Genomic DNA, 23,264 nt, shown 5'->3' on the forward strand with positions numbered 1-23,264 from the left:
TTGGCATGACGGTGAACTTTAGCAATTGTTGTTTAAAAATTTGTTACTCAGTTTGAAGAAAGCTTAACCGCAAAAGTGGTGATATTGCGTTTCGTAGACAATTTCCCGGCATTTTCATTTAATTAATTTAACTAATCGTGTCAAAAACGGATGCTGTGAACTTGCAAAAACTCTCGAAACTTCTAACACGTGCGAACGAGCGAACAAACACACAAAATGAAAATTCCCGAGGATGTATTAAATAACCTATTGAGGCCTTTGAAAGAGATTGTGCCGCTTAAGGACCCAAGAGACATGATAAAGTGTTGCGGATGTATTTGAAAAGGCGTACTGGCAATATTTGGACCACGTTTGTCCGCAGAATAAATGGATGACAGAAGTCTCATTCGAAGAATTCGCTGCTCAAACATTTAATTACGTGCCGTTTTTAAGACGCTATCTGAGCGATTTAAAGCGCACACTGCGGAATTTTACGTTGTAAGTATTTTACCAAGCCAGCTGCTCTTTATTACAGTGAAGTATCGTCAAAGTCAAATCGCCAAGAAAAAATTAAATCGCCAAAATAAGTCGCCAAAGTGTGAAGAACCGCCAAGAAAAATCGCCAAAGTGTGAAGAAACGCCAAAACGAAAAAAATCAGCTAATTGGCGTTTCTTCACACACGGTGTGCGGTGTGCCTGAACCAAATTTAAACAAAAAATTTTGCACCTCTGACTTTTCTTCTTATTTCTCTTTTTTGGGTCATAACAAACAACTTTTGTTCGAGGGGTAGGTTGGCGCAGCGGGCGCTTTTCGAAAAAATTGCGAAAACGTCATCTGAAGTCCATTATTTGGCCGTTTCCAGCACTTTTAATAACTGTTGTGGGCTAAATGACTTATTATATACATTTTGGTAAGTCATCTGATCATTGAAAGTGATCAAGAATACTGTGAACTAGTCACAAGAATTTATTGTGCCACTAAATGTGACAATTATGATGGTATTCTTCGATATATGTGAGCAGCGCTCCAAAATTTCGGAGTAGCCGTACGTAACAGCATTGTAGGACCAATCAGAGTTTAATATGACTACAGTTTCCTAATGTTAGTATCTTTTCGATGTCTTCGAAGTATATAAAAACGATTCTCTATTTAAATTTTATATTTTTCGTTACGAAAGTGTCGGTTTTGGTGGTTTCGGTTTCACGGAGGTCCTTTTACTTAGCTACATTTTTTCTTTAGAGTTGCAATATTCGGTATGGCTAGAAGCATGTATGGCAAAAAAATGTCAATCAACGTCCAGCAGTGGATAGCAGAGAGATGCTAGGATAACGGCTGGGACGCCGTTTCGACGGAACGGCGTCCCAGCCGTCATATTAGCATCTCTCTGGTGGATAGAAACAGGCTGAAAAAGAAGAAGAAGAAGAAGCTCACTTACGACAAGCCTTTAAAATAAAAAAGTCATTTGTCACACACAGAATTCGCACGGGCGGGCGAATAGACTCTCCGAAAAAAACTCCAAAAAATCGTATTGACAGATTTAACAAAAAAATCACATGTCTATGTATAAGTGTATCGCTAGAAGTAAATAGCGTTCAGAGCGTTCAGCGCCATCTGTTATCATTTCTCTGGCAGCGTTGTCGAATCGCAGCAATATTCTCGCATCTTCACACTCCACTAGTTCCATCACTGAAAGTTTTTCAAGATGTTGAACATCCTGTAGGCGCCATTGATTATCTGTTCGTAATGAAGAACTTCATGTAAATCAAACGAAAGTCGAAAATACAAAGTGTTTCACTCACAGTCATAAACGTTTCTAAATTCATTGGATATGTCAAGATGATCAGTTCTTGGGGTTGCCTCAACACCTCACCAGGATAAGAACATATCGTTTACATGATTCTGTCGCTCAATCCAATTTGACTCAAATAAGCAGTAAGATAAACGGTCGCTCCGCGACGGTAATGTTGTTCGCCAGGTACATAACGAAAAAGCTATCGAAAACTCCATATAGCAAAGTGCACGTATGCATTTGCGTTTGCAGAATATTTTCCTTCGAAGCCTGAATTGAAATGATACTAACTCTATAGCATACCAACTCGAACAAGACCGAATTCAAATTTTCTTTTGTTTTCCTGTCCAATTTGAGAGTTTAACAAAAAAAAAATTGAATTAGGAACAGTTAGCACAATTTTCGAATAGTTGAGGCTGCCGAACACAATTGTGTTATATGGAGCTAACACACTTTTATTCGATTTGAACGGTTAAGTTTCCATTCCACTCAAAAAAAGTACTCCGTGAGAGAGCAAGCTGTCAAATAAACAAAGCAAAAATTGAAAAAATTAAATTTAGTCTCTCACACGTAGTACTTTTTTGGTAAGATGAAATCAAGCATTTTTATAACTTTGGGCAATACCCTCGCTAGCAAAAAAACTTCGAGGGATTTTTTTGAAAGTGGACCAGGCTCCGTCGGAGCTATTTTTTAGTAACTCTTTGTTTACATGCCCAGATAGCCCTTGGCCCCAGTAGTCTAAAACCGCAGTCGTTTCATTTTAATATTCTTTTATTGGCTGGGGAACTTCCACCAAACGTCGAAAAAGGGTGTTTTTAGCCCGTACGAAGTACAAAGGGCTTATAGGATTACGATGCCGTGTGTAATTGATGGAATTCGAAGCAGACGGTAAGGGCAAAGTGTTTGCCTATGTTCATAGATGACGAATCTGCAATAAAAATTGTGTCTGTCCGTCTGTCCGGTCTGTCCGTCTGTCCGTCTGTCCGTCTGTCACGTCGATATCTTGAGTAAATCAAATCCGATTTCAAAAATTTTTTTCCCCTGAAGATAGTCGAAATAGTGAGGCTAAGTTCGAAGATGGGCATATTCGGGTCGGCCCTTCGTGAGTTAGGGCCACCTAAGTGATTTAAGGTCTTTTGGTGATATTATGGCAAAATAAACGATGGAAATGTAAATGACACGGCAAATGATAGGTATTGTCAATACCAATCCAGGAAAAAAAAGTTTTTTAAAATCGGGTAAGTGGGCCGTGAGTTAGGGCCTTAGAAGTGAAATGCTACTAGGGCCCTATGTGTATTTTACATAGAACTCGAGTAAATTTCATTCGTTTTTTCGTAATTTTTGTTTGATTTGGAAGGTAATCGAATGCCGAATAGAATGTTGTTGAAAAAAAATTAAATTTGGGTCCTTGGCCTAAGGCGCTACTAGGGCCCTATGTGTATTTCACATATAACTCGAGTATATTTCATCCGTTTTTCGTAATTTTTGTTTCATTTGGAAGGTAATCAAAGGCCGAATAGAATGTTGTTGAAAAAAATTAAATTTGGGTCCTTGGACTAAGGCCACTACTAGGGCCCTATGTGTATTTTACATATAACTCGAGCAAATTTCATCCGTTTTTCGTAATTTTTGTTTTATTTGGGAGGTAATCAAAGGCCGAATAGAATGTAGTTGAAAAAAAAAAAAATTTGGGTCCTCGGACTGAGGCCGATACTAGGCCCTTCAAAAAAATAAAATTTTAGGGCGATTTGAAATTTTTGTTTCATTTGAAAGGAACGTCGTACGGGGCTTCGTAATTGCGCTATGCGCAATTTGTAAGATGTACATATTACATAATAATTTTACTTTAACTACATTAACCGGCGCAATAGGCTTACGATCAAAGTAGGGTGACAGACGCACTAGGGTCACGAACGCAATAGATATACGGGTTTGTACGGGGCTCAGTCGCAGCAAACGCTCCGACTGTTCTGATGGCTCGTTTATACGTGATTTACTGCCGCTGCAGGCTATGGACATACATGTGTGTGGGCTCATTGGATAGGTATTGTCAAGGAGATACAGGGCAAGCACAGATATCTTACCATTGCTCGAAAATGACAAAAATAATGTTTCAGTCAAAGGCCGGAAATTTTGATGAACTTCAAAAGGTGATATCTCGCACCTGGCGAATGTTTATTTTTAGATCAGTGGATGCCCTGATAGAAGCTTAACCTAGCTTTACAATGATACCCCATTTGTCCTAGATGTGACAGGTTCAGGATACTTTTTTGGGTACAAAGTGAATAGTGTTCCTTCACTCGAAAGCAAAATATTAATTTTAGAAAATTACACTAATTATGCTGTTTTTGATGTCTGTATCCACTGATCTAACCATAAACATTCGCCAGGTGCGAGACATCACCTTTTTTAAGTTCATCAAAATTTACAGCCTTTGACTGACACAATATTTTTGTTATTTTCGAACAACGGTACAGGACATGTAAGATATCTGTGCTTGCCCCATATCTCCTTGACAATACCTAGCCAATGAGCCCACACACATGTATGTCCATAGCCAGCAGCGGTAAATCATGTATAAACGAGCCGTCAGAACAGTCGGAGCGTTTGCTGCGACTGAGCCCCGTACAAACCCGTACATCCATTGCGCACGTGACCCTAGTTCGTCCGTCGCCCTACTCTTACCGTAAGTCTACTGCGGCCGTAAACGTCGGTAAAGTAAAATTCTTATGAAATGTGTACGTCTTAAAAATTGCGCATAGCGCAATTACGAAGCCCGTACGACGTTCCTTTCAAATGTAACACAAATTTCGAATTGACCTAAAATTAAGTATCATTTTCACCGATTTATATTGATTTTGCAAAAATCCAAAATGGCGGCCGACGGCCATTTTCTTAGGAGGTGGAATAGTACGGCTGCTTTACATTCGTTAGTATCTTTCAAACAAAAAAAATTCATGAAATTCGGTTAAATTTTACTCGAGATATTAACAAAAAACCACCACCTTCACTGTACGGCCGAGTAGCCACATATAGGCTCACTCCAAGAGACCTAGCTCACGCTCCGGTAAACCGAATTTCATAAAAAAACATAGCTAACGCCGACCCGTACGAAACACCTATTCGTATCAAAAGCCTTTATTGTGAAACTCTTCGCGCTTTAAAATCACTTGCATTATCCACTCTTTGCCTTGCAAATAAATTGCCGGAGGCAATATAGACAGCCCCGTACGAAGTCAAATTTCATAAATTCCTATTTCCTCTACATGCCTGTATATTGCTCAATATAGCTGTATATAGATATATATAGAAGTCCACATATGGGATTCCTAAAACCCCCCACACATAACCAATTACTTCTCTGTTAACAAAAACTATCTAAGTACAAATTTTACCACTTTATATCGTTTTACTAAAATCCAATATGGCCGCCGCCAGCCATTTTGTTAGGAGACCGGAAATAGTACCGACGCTTTACATTCGTTAATACCTTTCAAACAAAAAAAAATTCATGAAATTCGGTCAAAATTTACTCGAGATATTGTCAAAATAAACCATGTTCACTGTACTTCCGAGTAGCCAGATAAGAGCTCACTCCAAGAGACCTAGCTCACGCTCCGGAGAACATAATTTCATAAAAAAAAATTTCCCTGATTGGTACGGTCAATACCTATCTAATAAAGCTAAAACAGACGAAATATGTTCAAATGTGGCCGACCTACAAGCAAAAACTGCTTGCCGCCCTGTGCCTGTTCCACACCAAGGGGTCTAACTCACGAGTCGGTCATCCGATTTCCATAAACTTTTTTTTTGTCGATCGGTATTGTAAATACCTTTTATTTGACGTATCACTTACAAGTTTAACGTTTAAATGTCCGGAGGTATCTTCGAAAAACCGTAAAGCACTTATTGGGCCACAGCTCGGGAGGGGTCGATCCAAAATCACTCATCTTCGAACTTAGCCTGTCTTTTGACATTACCAAACGGGAAAAAAAATCGGATGCGTTTTACTCAAGTTATCGTGCAGACAGACAGACGGACAGACAGACGGACTTTTTTTTTCGCGGATTTGGCATCTCTAGACAATCACAATAGGTTTTCCCTTACTCAGGGAGTCCAATTCGACGTGTTACAAACGTATGCGTAAACCTATAAGACCCCAGTACTTCGTACGGGTCTAAAAATGTAGCTAAGTTAAGGGACCTCCGTGAAACCGAAATCACCAAAGCCGACACCGGGCGCCGGAACGGTGTCGGTAACTTAGGAGTTATTTTTTTTCTCGCACCGTCTAAAAATTAGTCCTTTTACAAAATAACACGCTATCTCATTTCTATTGGTAGTTTATTATTTTTTATTAATAAAATTGTTGTATTGCTGGGTCAGTAATTCAACATTGACAAAGTGTTGTATTGCTTTGACTTGACCAAAATTGTTGAAAAAAAAAAATTCTTTTATTCAACGAAGGGCGAACGAAACGTGTTACCGTTTACGATTCGTGACGAAACGTTTTACCGTTTACAATCATAATGCGGACGAACAACAGGACAAAACAATGCTGATTTCGGCGTATCACGCCATTGTCAGTGCACCTATGTCTTGCGATGACTATGTGCATATCAGCACGACACAAACTGAAGTGAGCAATCACTTCAATAGTACGAGCATTATATACACTTTTTCGTTATTTGTTAAAACTCTTTGTTTTGTTTTTTGTGCTATATCTCTCACATACAGCTTTTGTGGATCACATCCGACAATTTGTTTTTCGGCAATTTTAGTGACAATAAATAAATTGTTACTAAAACCGCGCAGAGTATGGCGGCCGTGGCGCCACCCACAGCTGCGATGCCAAACTTCAAAAAGCATCGATACAATTATTTATAAAATTGTTGTATTGCTTGGTGAGTAATTCAACATTGACAAAGTGTTGTATTGCTTTGACTTGACCAAAATTGTTGAAAAAATTTCTTTTATTCAACGATTATTTTTTATCGGTAGTATTGAATTAAATTATCGGTCGTTTATTACCATCCTTTTTTATCTCCGTTTTTCAATTTTTTATCTACCGTTTATTGAGATCGCTTCCGAATGAACAGGTGAATCGCCCTCGTGTCTTAATTACTCATCTAGAGTTCTTCGCACTCAATGTAATAAATAACTAAATTTCAACTAGTCGGATCTTACTAAAACAAACTGCCGGTGTGTAGCGCGCGATCTCAGGATCCTGACGCTAGTTTTATGCAACTCAGCTCAGCATCATAATTTTCGAAATCTGCGGACTTTAGATGCCTCTGTTGCATAAAAGGTTCTACGAATCTCGATGCAAAGTGCTTTATAAGGCTTACTATGTGTATTGTGCACTAGGCCCACGGCCTACAGTCACAATTACTCATCTAAGGTCCGATGAATCACTTTGCAATCGATGTCTTTCAAGACTTTGAAATCATGATGTGATGATAACAAAAAAATCCAAAGATAGATATATATTGCAAACTCTAATATTTTCCTGAAGAATGAATTTAAATTTTAAAGGTTTTTTTCATTTTGTCGTTTTTTCACACTTTAGTGTTTTTTTTTGCGATTTGTCAATTTTTGAGAACTTTTGTGGTCGCCAAAAAAAATCGTCAAAGTGTGAAGAAACGCCAATTATTAGATTTTTTTCTTTTTGTCGTTTCTTCACACTTTGGCGAATTTTCTTGGCGTTTCTTCACACTTTAACGATTTTCTTTGTCGTTTCTTCACACTTTGGCGATTTTCTTTGGCGATTTAAAAAAAATCTCAAAAACTGACGAATCGCCATAAAAAATTGCCAAAGTGTGAAGAATCGCCAAGAAAAATCGCCAAAGTGTGAAGAAACGACAAAATGTGAAGAAACGCCAACATTTTTTTTTGCGATTCGACTTTGGCGCGATACTTCACGGGAATCTGCTCTTTAGCAACTACACGCACGTTGATTGCAAAATTAGTAGGCCAAAAATCGAGCAGCGTCCGCGCATGTAAATTTCATTAAACTTCAAAAATAATGTGTGTGCAGTTGCCAGAGATCTGCCTTGGCTTTACCTATGAAACAGATATATCTGCCTTCCGATTCGTTTTCTTTTTCAACTTTCGCTAAGCCAATTATTAACTCTCATTGCAGGTACAAAAAATCTATTCCCACCTGCGGAGCAGTTTTGCTGTCTCCGGACTGTACCAAGGTATTGCTGCTGCAGACATATTTTTCGAAAGGCCTATGGGATCCTGCTACTTTACAAGTGAAAGACTTGTGGTTAGGATTGAATCCAAATGGAGAATGAATAATTTATTTACTAATTCCAGCTATTTTATACACGGTTTGGTTTGAACTAGAAAACGTAATTTAGTTGTTTTAACAACAAAAACAAAATTGAGTTTGACAACGTAATGACAATTCAGTTAATCATCTGGCGCAGCTGGTGATTGGAATTAATTTGATGATTGGATGAGTGCGTTCGATGGTTGTGTTGTAGGTTTTATGCGACCGAGGGCACCACATTACTCCCCCTTTGATGAAGTGTTACAGTTTGGATTTTCGTCTTCGGAGTCCGAACCAGAAGATGATGATGAATCTGACAGTTGCGGATATTGAACGTCCAGTTCGTCTTCTGCTGACCAGTCTTCGACCATTGGTTTAGGGTTGGAAGCAATGTCCCGTTGCGGTGTGATGTTTTGTTGATTGAGCAATTCCGGAACCGAAGTTGTTTGGTTTACCGCCAAGCTGTTTGTTGCAAGCGGTTGGTTGTTTGAAGATTGGCTAACGGGAATTCTTTGTCGTCGTGCTGCCGGGTTTGCCGAGCCGTTGATGTTGACCGTGTGATTAGACGATGTGGATTGTAGAATCGGTGGCGGAGAGAATGAACACGGTGCGATGCAATTAGCCGAAGTCACGCCAAATTGGCGGTGATACCAACAGATTCGATTGATGGTTGATGATGTTGGTCTGGGTAACGGGACTGCTGCCTTTCGAACAGCCTGGTTTAACGCCAATTTGTACATACGATTGATTTTAAATCCATTTTGCGCACGCGGTTGATTAATTCTATCCGGACAGGTTGTGAATGTTGCCGTTGGCATGGTATTGGCCGGTCGAGTTGCAATTGGTGCGGTAGGCATTGATGCGGCGTGTTGCGTACGCCTGATCGAAACATTGTTTGTCGATTCGGCCGAACAGTTTACCGTTGAATTCAATCGTGAACGTAGTAAATGCTGGGTTTCCAGTGAAATTGAGCGTAGCTCCCGGATTGCTGCGTCTTGTTGGTTTAAGTCGGAAAGCATCCGGTTCACTTGCTGCAGTAGTTCAACTAACCATGCCGGTGGTTGTACTGGAAACGTAGATCTTGGTGCCATTTTGTTTTTATAAGAAAATGGTTGATTGAAAATGTAAAAACTCTTGTTGAGCTTGCTTACGCTTGAACTCGTTGATTAGAAAGAAAGATGTTGACATTTAGTTCTCCTTAAATAGGCAAAAATTCCGGGAATTTTGGTGTTTCAACAAAATGGAGAACGAAGCATGTCGGATGAGTTTAATGATTTTTTTGCTCAGCGAAACGAAGTTGTTTTTTCGTTTTGCTGATTGCAGCGTCGGTGTTGCCAGCGTTTACGGTTGTAAACATTGGTTTCAAACGGTCGATTGAGATTTGCTTGAATTTTCCTTTTATTTTCAGTGTGAAGTATTTTTTATGTTTAGAAATGATTTCAAACGGGCCTTCGTATGGGTTTTGAAGCGATTTTTTTACGGCATCTGTTCGCACGAAAGCATGTGTACAGGAATTTAATCCTTTATGAATGAAAATTTGTTGTTTGTGATGGTTAGATGCAGGGATTGGCAGTAGTTTGTTCATGTTTTCTTTTAATCGTTCAACGAAGGATGATGGATTGGTTTGGTTACGCTTAGGTTTAGATTCATTGAAGAAATGATAAGGTAAACGTAGGTTTGTACCGTACACCATTTCTGCTGGTGAAGCATTGAGGTTGTCCGAGATTATGGATCTTAAACCGAGGAGAATTAACGGAAGAGTTTCTGTCCAACGGTTGTTGGCATGCGCTTTGATGGCATTTTTAAAAGTTCGATGCCAACGTTCAATCATGCCATTTGCCTGAGGGTGATAAGGTGTGGTACGTAGCCTACGGGTTCCCATTAATTTGTTTAGTTCGGTAAAGAGTTCCGATTCGAATTGCACACCTTGGTCGGTCGTCAGGTGAATAGCTGGACCAAAACGAGCGATCCAGTTAAGAAAGAATGCCTTTGCCACTGTTTCGGCTTTAATGTCGGTTATCGGAATGGCTTCAGGCCAGCGAGTAAACCTATCAATGCATGTCAGGCAGTAAGTGTAACCTTCAGAGGTTGGGAGTGGTCCAACTAAATCTATGTGAACATGTTCGAATCGCGTACTAGGTGCCTTAATTTGTTCGAAAGCGGATTTATTATGCCGGAAGACTTTAGCTTTTTGGCATGGCACGCAACTTTTACAAAATATCTGAACGTCTTTGTCGATGCTGGGCCAAACGAATGACTTTTTAATGAGTTTGGACGTAGCTTTTGTTCCGGCATGAGCGAGATTGTGAACTTGTTCAAAGATTGTCTTCCTTAATTCCGAAGGAATGAATGGTCGTGGTGTTTCAGTGGAGACATCGCACGTTATTAGGACTTCGTGAAACATTATTTCGACTAGTTTGAGTCCTGTTCGCTGTTTTTTTAGTTGTTTAAGTTCCTTATCCGTCTTTTGAGACTGAGCGATAAGATTATAGTCAACTGAGCTAGAGAGCGAAATACTATTTATTCTAGATAGTGTATCAGCGACTACATTGTCAATGCCAGAGATATGCTGAATATCTGTGGTAAATTGACTTATAAAATCGAGATGTCGGAGTTGCCTAGGAGAAGCTTTTTCGTTCTTTTGGTTGAAAGCAAAAACGAGAGGCTTGTGATCCGTAAAGATGGTAAAATCTCTGGCTTCGAGCATCGGACGGAAGTGTTTAATTGAAGCGTAAATTGACAAGAGTTCCCTGTCGTATGTCGAATACTTGCTTTCGGCGGAAGATAATCTTTTTGAAAAGAAAGCTAAGGGTTGCCAAGCGTTATCTTTAAGTTGATTAACTACTCCGCCTATTGCAGTGTCTGACGCATCAACCATGAGACAGATTTTGGCGTTGTCTGATGGATGAGACAAGAGAGTTGCGTTGGCCAGTGCCTCTTTGCATTTGTTAAAGGCATCAAGTCTCTCTGGAGTCCAATCTATTGGAGACTTGTCTTTCTTCTTGTTGCCTTTAGTACAGTCTAGCAAAGGAATTTGAGTTTCGATTGCATGGGGCATGAAGCGACGATAGTAATTAATCATTCCCAAAAATCGTTTTAACTGGTCAACTGTCTCGGGAACTTTAAATTCCTTAATAGCAATGACTTTGGATTCCAATGGTTTCGTGCCATCCTTCGAAATTTGATAGCCTAAAAATTCAACTTGAGACTTACCAAAAGAGCATTTATTTGGTTGTATTACGACGCCGTAGTCGTTCAAGCGTTGCAATAGGATGCGAAGGTGTTCAATATGCTCCTCTTTGTTTTTAGATGCTATCAAAATGTCATCCAGGTAGGCGAAACAAAACTCCAGTCCCTGGATAATCGAGTTAACAAAACGCTGGAATGATTGTGCAGCGTTGCATAAACCAAAAGTCATAGAAGGGAATTCGAATAAACCGAAGGGTGTGATGATGGCCGTTTTCTGAATGTCCTCTTCCGCTACTGGAATTTGATTATACGCCCTTACCAAGTCGATCACGCTGAAGATGGATTGACCTTCCAAAAAATGGTTAAAATCTTGAATGTGAGAAACCGGGTAACGGTCTGGTAAGGTGTTAGCGTTTAGACGTCTGTAGTCGCCACAGGGTCTCCAGCCGCCCTTTGGCTTAGGTGCTATGTGTAAAGGAGAAGCCCATGGACTATCAGATGGTCGACAGATGCCCAGTTCGAGCATTTTGTCAAACTCAGCTTTAGCTAGCTTAAGTTTTTCGGCGTTAAGACGCCTTGGTTTAGAGAAAATTGGTTGGCAATTAGTTATAATTCTGTGTTGGACGTTGTGTTTTTTCGACACTTTTTTAATAGCCGATTGATCTAACAAATCGGGAAATTCCTGAATCAACTGATGATACTGAGTTTCCCCTGACAGAGATTTGATCTGTGTGCCAGAGTTGTTTTGAGGAATTTTTCCGTGGATTGAGATGCTAGTCAGGTTATCAACCAATTTGTTGTTTTTGACGTCGATTAAAAGGTCGTATTTTTTTAACAAGTCAGAACCGATGATGGGCGATCGCACGTCTGCGATAATGAAAACCCAACGAATGGGGCGGCGTAAGCCGAGGTTCAACGTGACTGTTTTGCTTCCGTATGTCTTAATAAGCGAGCCGTTTGCGGCATATAACTTGAAGAGACAAGGGACGTTACCTTTTTCACGAGAAGTGGGAGGGAGGACGCTTAAATCTGCCCCAGTGTCAATAAGGAAATCTCTCCCAGAGTTCCTATCTGAAACGAACAAACGACTTATGTTTGGTGCCTGGCTAATCACTGAGCAATTTGGCCTATATTCTTGGTTTGTTTTCGAATCGTTATACGAGCAAGGTTCTTTGCACTTCCTTGCTTTGTTACCGAAAGATTTGTGGTAGAAACAAAAGTCTTTGTTCGCTTCAGAAGGTGCCCGAACGGGCGTTGTTTGGCGATTTCGTGCTGATCGTTGATTGCTTTTACCAGGTTTGAGAAATTCTTCTTTCAGACTTTCGATCTTACCTTCTAGCCGATCAACGACGTTTACTAAATCGCTGATTTGATTAACTTGATTATTACTGACGGCCTGAATGGAAGCTGCCTCAGTTATATCAAACATAATGTCAGCAGTTACGGACAACTGCGTTAGATTATCGCTACTGGTGGCAAGAACTGTTTGTATATTGACGGGTAATCTTTGTAACCAGAGGGTTTTCAATAGGTCATCACCCACTTTTCCGCAAGACAGTTCCCTCATTCGACGAAGTAAGCTGGACGGTTTCATCTCACCGATGGCAATTTCACTGAAAAGATTTTTCAGCTTTTTATTTTCGGTGTCTTCGAATTCCTTTATCAACCGCTGTTTTATTGTTTCGTAGAGATTTCCAACAGGTGGGTTGAGGACTATATCGCTAACCGAGGTGAGAATGTCGCTCTCAACAACGCCGACAATCGTATTAAATTTGGTCAGATCACTGACTATATTAGAGTTCGCAAATTGCGCTTCCAACTGGCGGAACCACAGCTGGGGGTTTTGCTTCCAGAAGGGAGGAACTCTAACCTGGATGCGATTGACTGCGTTGTTTTGCTGAGCGTTGGGCTGAACATTTTGCTGGGCATTTTGCTGAGCATCTTGCTGAGCCTCACCGTTTTGCTGAACGTTATCTTGAGCGTTTTGGAAAGGAAGTTCGTCTTCGTTTGCCATAATTAGTAGTGATTAAGAGAGCAGAAATTGTAAAGTTGACGATGGTCGACTGAATTTCTGTGTTGTAGTACGAAAGCTCGTTGCTTATACTAAATACCCGAAGGAACTTGTGTTCGTTTTTGGGGTCACCAATATGGGATCCTGCTACTTTACAAGTGAAAGACTTGTGGTTAGGATTGAATCCAAATGGAGAATGAATAATTTATTTACTAATTCCAGCTATTTTATACACGGTTTGGTTTGAACTAGAAAACGTAATTTAGTTGTTTTAACAACAAAAACAAAATTGAGTTTGACAACGTAATGACAATTCAGTTAATCATCTGGCGCAGCTGGTGATTGGAATTAATTTGATGATTGGATGAGTGCGTTCGATGGTTGTGTTGTAGGTTTTATGCGACCGAGGGCACCACAGGCCTATGGGGATTCCCAAAGGGAAAACTTGAGCCCAACGAAACTTCCCTTCAATGTGTCATTCGCGAGGTTTACGAAGAAACCAGCGTCAACATTGAAAATTTAATAAATCCAGAATGGTACATCGAAGGGAAATGGTCGAATTCGAGCGAAACCGGTTACACAACCCTTTACGTTGTTCCAAACGTTTCAACGGAAACTAATTTGGTTGCAAGGACGAATGGGGAAATTGAAGGATTTAAATGGATTCCCTTAACCTGTTACAAACGGCTGTCATCTGATATCGACAACGACAGCAATATTAAAAACACCAAACTCTGACTATTAGGTACTATATAGCAAAAAGCATGTTTAAAACAAATGAAGTAAAAGATTTCTGAAATCAATCTATGAAAATCTTCGAGCAAATGAAGTAATAGACCAGATAGTAAAACTGATAATATGCTTGCCGCCTGTGATAGGTTAAAAGATTTGTTTAAGGCACAAAGAGGAACAGATGGCTTTAATTGCTTCAAAGTCACATCGAATACATTTGACATGACGAAGCATTTGCGACGTTTCCTAGCAGACAAAATGAACAAAACTCAATAAAATACTAATTTTAGAGACCAACGATCGTTATAAAAATAGATATGGTAATTGACATGTTGTACATAACCTAAATAATGTGTTTATATATAAGTGGGGTATAGTCTTTAGATAATTAAATTATTAGCCAAGAATAGCCTGTGATCTAATCGTAAGTGTTAGTTCAAATAGTAAAACAACCAAATTTTTGAAATAAATTCCAGCCATGCGAATTGTGCTTAACAATCGAATGCACGGCTGATTTGGAAAAAGGAAAAAATTGTTTTTATGATTTGGTCAAGGGTTGCAGGCAATACAACAACCAGAAGCATCACTATCTAGATTCCGGTAAAAGAATTTTGAAAGCCTGACCAGCAATACAAAGTTGAGTGACCGTATGTGCAGTGCAGCCGGGTTTCGTGATGAAGCGGTTTCAAAGGAATTTCATTCTGCTTATGATTCGCTAAACTTTTACATGCGAAAAAGTATGACCACATCTCGAGGTTGGTCATCTCTTTGCCGCTGTCGTCATGGCCTGATGAGATGTGGTATTTTTGAACAGCGCTATTAAGTGCAGCGCATCGATTTGGTGCTTTCATCATTTCATCAGATCGAAACAGTGGCAGAAGCCCTTTGTTGTTGATTCAGCATACGTGCCTGCTTAATGGCAAAAATGGTCAGGCGTGTTCGAGGTTGGATGCTGAGCATCTCTGTTTTCCAGATCAACTTAGTCAACAGATTGGAAAACCGATCCAACAACATGGAAATGTTTCATCAAAACGACCCGACTGGATAAGTGAATTTTCAATGTCTCGATATTGGTCCGTCGAAGCCCTGACCATTCCAAAAAAAAACTGTCCCTGATGGCTTGTCCGGCTCCACTGTAACGAGTTTATGTGGCCACTGGCCGAAAAAATATCGGACTTTTTGTGCATTGACTCCATAAGTCGTACGATTTTTTCACATGAAAACCACTAAACCGACGAGTGAAGTGAATTCTATGGTGTTTGGTGGAGAACTGCACCCAACGTGTGAATGTGTAAAGCAATTGCTCAAGCATATGCTTCATCTACTCATCCAAGCATTTGCTTATGTGTTTTTTTGGGTTGATTCGCGTTGTGGTTCGCTTAACCACGTGTCCGCCTGAGCAGGCGGGTTTCGTGATGGAGCGGTTTGAAAGGAATTTCATTCTGCTTATGATTCGCTAAACTTTTACATGCGAAAAGGTATGACTACTGCTCAAGGTTGGTCATCTCTTTGCAAATGTCGCCATATATTGATCGTATGGTTCACATTAATTTCTTTAACAAGTTGTTTTGAAACTTTTAGTTTCAATCAATTAACAGCTGATAGCTGCAATCACTACTCTAAAAACACTGTCTTCAAACGTCAATGTCTAATTCACTTAACCAATTTATTGCTTCACTCGTTGCTTCATTGAGACTTTGGAGTCCACCTCTGAATCGACGAATAGGGCATTCGTTTAAAATATGATCCATTGTCTGGACGATGTCATGACCGCAGTCGCAGTACGGGGAATTCCGAAACCTCCATTTATACATTTGATCAGCCGAGCAGCCGTGGCCCGAACGGAACCGATTTAACATTTTCCACTCCTTTCGCTGCAGATTAAAGCCTTCTACTTTTTGATGTGGGCTCTGGATGAGGAACTTATTTGTGAAAGTAGGGCTGTCGTTCCAGTACTTCTGCCACTGGTCATTTTCATCAAAATCTGAAACTTGTAATTCGGTGTCGCTCCAAAAGGGTGATCGTGATATAAGGCGCATCCGAGGAGGGTTGTTCAGGTCAGATTTAATTGGAAGCTCATATGGTCTGGATTCGTCCATGCATTTCTTCCATAACTTATGTGCAGCCAAATTTCGCCTAATGTGTGGTGGCTGTATGTTTGACAGCACATGGAGCCACGGGACAGGTGTGGAGCTAACTGAACCAGTTATCAGTCGCATGGCAACGTTTAGTTGAACGTCAATTTTGTTCGTGTGACAGCTCTTGTACCATACTGGCGATGCATACTCTGCAGCTGAGTACACCAATGAGAGAGCGGCAGTTCTCAGAACGTCACCGTTTGCTCCCCAGTGAGCACCAGCCAACTTTTGTACCAAATTGTTTCGCACTTTCACCTTTTGTGCCCGTTGTTCCAAAGCTACTTTATAGCTAAGTGTCCGGTCCAATGGTAAGCCTAGGTACGTGGGAGACATATTGTGAGTCAGTCTCACACCATCGATGAAAATATTTAGCTCTCTCGAAGCTGACCAGTTGTCCAAGTGGAACATTGTGACCTCCGTTTTTTCATCATTTAGACACAAGCACCACTGACGGTAGTACTTTTTCATTGATTCCAAATCGTATTTCAAATTTTCTTCACCTATTTCGAAAGTTTTGACATGAGTTGCTAAGCCCAAATCATCCGCAAAGAGAAACTTTCTGGAAATGGTGCTAGGCATGTCGCTTGTGTATACGTTGAAATAGGTTGGGGCACATACACTGCCCTGAGCGAAGCCGTTGCTAAGTTTCCTTGGTCGGCTACTTTTGTTGTTCAAGAAAACTCTGAAGATGCGATTACTTAGCATAGCGTTTACAAGAGAGCCGAGCTTTTTACTGGGAATTAAGTTATAGAACTTCCACATAAAACCGATTCGCCATATTGTATCGTAAGCCGAGGAGAGATCCACCAGGGCGAGTGCTGTTTTCAATTTCAGTTCAAAGCCACGTTCAATATACGTGGTTAATGTGAGTAGTTGTTCGACGCAGCTACGATTCGGTCTGAATGCAGCTTGCTCAACTGAAAGTACAGCTTCTGCCGGATCTGCAATACGATTGAGTATCAGACGTTCAATCAATTTGTACATCACACTAAGGAGAGCAATCGGGCGGTACTTTGTCGGATCATCCGCAGATGTCGCCATGACCTGATGAGATGTGGTGTTCTTGAACAGCACTATTAAGTGCAAAGTGTCGATTTGGTGATTTTATCATTTCATCAGATCGAAACGGTGGCAGAAACCTTTTGTTGTTGATTCAGCACATGCCTGCTTCTGGCAAGCATGGTGTAAATGTTGGAAACTGAGGACGGATAAATATACGAACGATGTTGTTGGACCGAAATAATTTTAATAATGACAACGTAGATTCAGAATTTAGCTTAGGTCTACTATGTATGATAGATAGATAATCATTTCCAGTAGATCATGCTACTTTGTTTCTTCCAACACTCCTCCTCAAAGTTGCATAATCCATGCTCATCCTTAAAAATATGAAGCATTCATCCTTTTCATTTGCCACTATCGTTCGTAATTGCCCGAACAATACTTTGCTACGCTGCTATGCCGGACTGCGTTGCTGCTATGCCAGACTACGCTGCTATGCCAGACGACGCTGCTATGCCGGACTACGCTGGTATGCAGCAATGTCTTGCTATGCCGCAATGTCTTGCCTGAAGTCGCTGCATAAGTCCTAGGTTTTACATCACCAATTACAACATAGAACAGCCGGCCAACAAGAACTTCAAAAAGCCACCTGGTAGCTTTTTTCAATGCCAAACTGTTTCATTTTTTTTAAAATGAAGATTCGATGACAAAGTCGAGGTGTTTTCTTCCTGAAAATGCTTCGTGTGCTACAATGGAAAAAAATTTCGCAAATTTGCTTCTACCGAACGTCTCGGTCTGAAGCCACTCGAAATGTTTGGATTAATTCTGTCCAAATGCTTCAGCTGAGCCGCGTACTCATGAACGTTTAACACCACCTTCGATAATGTCAACATCCAACTCATATCTCATAGATGCCGCATCATGTCAATATAGTTTTGACATTATACCAGATGAAATAAGTGTTACCAATCGTATCATATCGTACCATAGAAATATGTTCTCTTCGCCTCATTTGCATTGAACACTTATTTCGGTTAAAACGATTTAACTGACATTTAACTTTTAACATTACCGGCGTCCAAAACAAGTGTCTTAGAATGAATAAAGTGAATTTGTGTTAAATAAAATGAAATTAGCATGACGGTGAACTTTAGCAATTGTTGTTTAAAAATTTGTTACTTAGTTTGAAGAAAGCTTAACCGCAAAGTGGTGATATTGCGTTTCGTAGACAATTCCCGGCATTTTCAATTTAATTAATTTAACTAATCGTGTCAAAAACGGATGCTGTGAACTTGCAAAAACTCTCGAAACTTCTAACACGTGCGAACGAGCGAACAAACACACAAAATGAAAATTCCCGAGGATGTATTAAATAACCTATTGAGGCCTTTGAAAGAGATTGTGCCGCTTAAGGACCCAAGAGACATGATAAAGTGTTGCGGATGTATTGAAAAGGCGTACTGGCAATATTTGGACCACGTTTGTCCGCAGAATAAATGGATGACAGAAGTCTCATTCGAAGAATTCGCTGCTCAAACATTTAATTACGTGCCGTTTTTAAGACGCTATCTGAGCGATTTAAAGCGCACACTGCGGAATTTTACGTTGTAAGTATTTTACCAAGCCAGCTGCTCTTTATTACAGTGAAGTATCGTCAAAGTCAAATCGCCAAGAAAAAATTAAATCGCCAAAATAAGTCGCCAAAGTGTGAAGAACCGCCAAGAAAAATCGCCAAAGTGTGAAGAAACGCCAAAACGAAAAAAATCAGCTAATTGGCGTTTCTTCACACACGGTGTGCGGTGTGCCTGAACCAAATTTAAACAAAAAATTTTGCACCTCTGACTTTTCTTCTTATTTCTCTTTTTTGGGTCATAACAAACAACTTTTGGTCGAGGGGTAGGTTGGCGCAGCGGGCGCTTTTCGAAAAAATTGCGAAAACGTCATCTGAAGTCCATTATTTGGCCGTTTCCAGCACTTTTAATAACTGTTGTGGGCTAAATGACTTATTATATACATTTTGGTAAGTCATCTGATCATTGAAAGTGATCAAGAATACTGTGAACTAGTCACAAGAATTTATTGTGCCACTAAATGTGACAATTATGATGGTATTCTTCGATATATGTGAGCAGCGCTCCAAAATTTCGGAGTAGCCGTACGTAACAGCATTGTAGGACCAATCAGAGTTTAATATGACTACAGTTTCCTAATGTTAGTATCTTTTCGATGTCTTCGAAGTATATAAAAACGATTCTCTATTTAAATTTTATATTTTTCGTTACGAAAGTGTCGGTTTTGGTGGTTTCGGTTTCCTTTTACTTACTACATTTTTTCTTTAGAGTTGCAATATTCGGTATGGCTAGAAGCATGTATGGCAAAAAAATGTCAATCAAATCTTCAAAAAATATAGACGGTACTAGCTTACTGATCGTCGGCGAATGTACCTAATTTTATCAAAAAAATATATTTAAACAACTAAAAATATAATAATGTTTATTTTTTGTCATTTCATTTTTCTTTCTTTCTTAGTCTTTCGACTATGAAAATATAAAATTAGTATTAAACTGGATTAATATGACTTATAACCTACGTTATTCCACTGTAAATAGAAAATTAGTTATATTCAATTACGTTTTTTCACTACTAGTAAGCCGGTACCGTCTATATTTTTTGAAGATTTGATTGACATTTTTTTGCCATACATGCTTCTAGCCATACCCGATATATTAAAACATTTTGTGATGTTATCTAGTCGTCTTTTTGTCCAATATTGCAACACCTCTTCGTATCAAAAGCCTTTATTGTGAAACTCTTCATTTCTCTTACTTCATTTTCTTCTCTGCTGAAAAGCTATTCGCGCTTTAAAATCACTTGAATTATCCACTCTTTGCCTTGCAAATAAATTGCCGGAGGCAATATAGACAGCCCCGTACGAAGACAAATTTCATAAATTCCTATTTAAACAGCTGTATACCGCTATATTTACCTATATTTTCCTATAAATAAACATTCCACAAATGAATTTGCTATTATATAGCTCTACATGCCTGTATATTGCTCAATATAGCTGTATATAGATATATATAGAAGTCCACATATGGGATTCCTAAAACCCCCCACACATAACCAATTACTTCTCTGTTAACAAAAACTATCTAAGTACAAATTTTACCACTTTATATCGTTTTACTAAAATCCAATATGGCCGCCGGCAGCCATTTTGTTAGGAGACCGGAAATAGTACCGACGCTTTACATTCGTTCATACCTTTCAAACAAAAAAAAATTCATGAAATTCGGTCAAAATTTACTCGAGATATTGTCAAAATACACCACGTTCACTGTACTTCCGAGTAGCCAGAATAGAGCTCACTCCAAGAGACCTAGCTCACGCTCCGGAGAACATAATTTCATAAAAAAAAATTTCCCTGATTGGTACGGTCAATACCTATCTAATAAAGCTAAAACAGACGAAATATGTTCAAATGTGGCCGACCTACAGGCAAAAACTGCTTGCCGCCCTGTGCCTGTTCCACACCAAGGGGTCTAACTCACGAGTCGGTCATCCGATTTCCATAAACTTTTTTTTTGTCGATCGGTATTGTAAATACCTTTCATTTGACGTATCACTTACAAGTTTAACGTTTAAATGTCCGGAGATATCTTCGAAAAACCGTAAAGCACTTATTGGCCAACAGCTCAGGAGGGGTCGATCCAAAATCACTCATCTTCGAACTTAGCCTGTCTTTTGAAATTGCCAAACGGGAAAAAAAAGAATTTTCAAAATCGGATGCGTTTTACTCAAGTTATCGTGCAGACAGACAGACGGACAGACTGACAGACATTTTTTTTTCGCGGATTTGGCATCTCTAGACAACCACAATAGGTTTCCCCTTACTCAGGGAGTCCAATTAGACGTGTTACAAACGTATGCGTAAACCTATAAGACCCCAGTACTTCGTACGGGTCTAAAAATTTCTCGGATTGGTACGGTCTAATACCTATCTAATAAAGCAAAATCTATCTAAATCCGTTCAAATTTGGCCAGCCTACAAGCAAAAACGGCTTGCCGACCTGTACCTAGTTCACACCAAGGGGTCTAACTCACGAGTCGGTCATCCAATTTCCATAAACTTTTTTTTCGTCGATCGGTATTGTAAATACCTTTCATTTGACGTATCACTTACAAGTGTAGCCTTTAAATGGCCAGAGAAATCTTTGGAAAACGTGAAAGCACTAATGGGGCTCCAGCTCGGGTTGGGGTTGACCCAAAATCGCCCATCTTCGAACTTAGCCTCACTATTTTGACTATCTTTCAGGGAAAAATTTTTGAAATCGGATTTGATTTACTCAAGATATCGACGTGACAGACGGACGTACAGACGGACGTACAAACGGACGTACAGACGGACGTACAGACGGACGTACAGACGGACGTACAGACGGACGTACAGACGGACGTACAGACGGACGTACAGACGGACGTACAGACGGACGTACAGACGGACGTACAGACGGACGTACAGACGGACGTACAGACGGACGTACAGACGGACGTACAGACGGACGTACAGACGGACGTACAGACGGACGTACAGACGGACGTGCAGACGGACGTGCAGACGGACGTGCAGACGGACGTGCAGACGGACGTGCAGACGGACGTACAGACGGACGTACAGACGGACAGACGGCCAAAATTTTTATTGCGGATTCGTCATCTATGAACATAGGCAAACACTTTGCCCTTACCGTCTGCTTCGAATTCCATCAATTACACACGGCATCGTAATCCTATAAGCCCCTTCGTACTTCGTACGGGGCTAAAAACACCCTTTTTCGACTTTTGGTGGAAGTTCCCCAGCCAATAAAACAATATTCATATTAAACGACTGCGGTTTTAGACTATTGGGGCCAAGGGCTATCTGGGCCTGTAAACAAAGAGTCGCTAAAAAATAGCTCCGACGGAGACTGGTCCACTTTCAAAAAAATCCCTCTTCGTTTTGACGCTGTCAAAATACCACCTTTCTCTGTAGACTCATACACTGTTGACTAATTTCTAATTTTACATGGAAAATGCAAGGGCTACGTAGCATTTTTACCACTATAATAAATGTACTTAGGTTGCTGCTAGATAGGGCATTGCTTTGGGCTTTTACAAAATACTCACAAAGGCTAAGCTGTAAATTGAAACACAAATAACAATGCCGCTGGTTGTGATCTGACCCAAAAATAATGTTGAGAAAAATGATCTGAATCGCTCTATTGTTCTGTTTTGGAATGGAATTGAAGTTTAATTGCAAATCGATTTTGGAATGTGTAAAGTGTCGTACTCCTTTAAGTTTTGATGGACTTTCATCACAACAATTAAGTCTTCAACGAACATGCTTCGTTGTTGCAACTCGATGTTTTTCTGGCTCTTGACCATCGGCTGAATGGTTTCCCTTCTCGCTCCTAATCCATGCAATTTATTTCCCAACAATTCGTACTCGATAGAATAATTCAACATCATGTACCAAATCAGTATGGTAATTAGGTTGATTATGTCGTACAAGAGTGTTGACAACGACACAAACAAGTACGCCAACCAGTAAACAATTTCTGAATCGTTCCACGAGAAACTGATAAAAAATGGCAAACCTCTATCGGCGGAGAATATTGGCAACTTAGTAACAATGAGCAAAACAACCGTGATAAAGAGCGCCAAATAATATGGACGTATGAATTTAACAAACTTTTTTAGCTTCTCGTTTGTCTGTTCATATTCTTGCCGATTTTCAATTGCGTGAACAACGAACTGATCGTTCAAAAATGCAAGGATTTCGTGTTTCTTAAAAAGAAGGTACAAAAATTTCACGTACACAACCGCATTGATGCACACAACCTCTACCGAAAAAATCGATTCACTTCGATCGTCGCAAAGAAAAACATTTATTAAAAAATAAATGGGAACCAGGGCACCGAAAAAAGTGTAAAATAATTTCTTCCCGGTTTTGCGGAAGTTCGACTCTTCATCGTTTTGCCAAATGCCAATTTGGTAAAATATTTTTATAATTTGCTGAAACGTTCTGTCTACCTGAATTGAATACATTTTCTTTGAAATATATTATCGACCGTCACAACCCACTGTTAAACTCACACTGACTGGTT

General features: G+C 39.9%; 1 pseudogene; it reads right to left on the minus strand.

Moving 5' to 3' along the window:
• Positions 1-1,542: 1,542 nt before the first annotated feature.
• Positions 1,543-23,264, minus strand: LOC119082945 (annotated as a pseudogene).

This window comes from Bradysia coprophila, unplaced genomic scaffold, assembly GCF_014529535.1.
Source record: "Bradysia coprophila strain Holo2 unplaced genomic scaffold, BU_Bcop_v1 contig_50, whole genome shotgun sequence".
Taxonomy (NCBI): Eukaryota; Metazoa; Arthropoda; class Insecta; order Diptera; family Sciaridae; genus Bradysia; species Bradysia coprophila.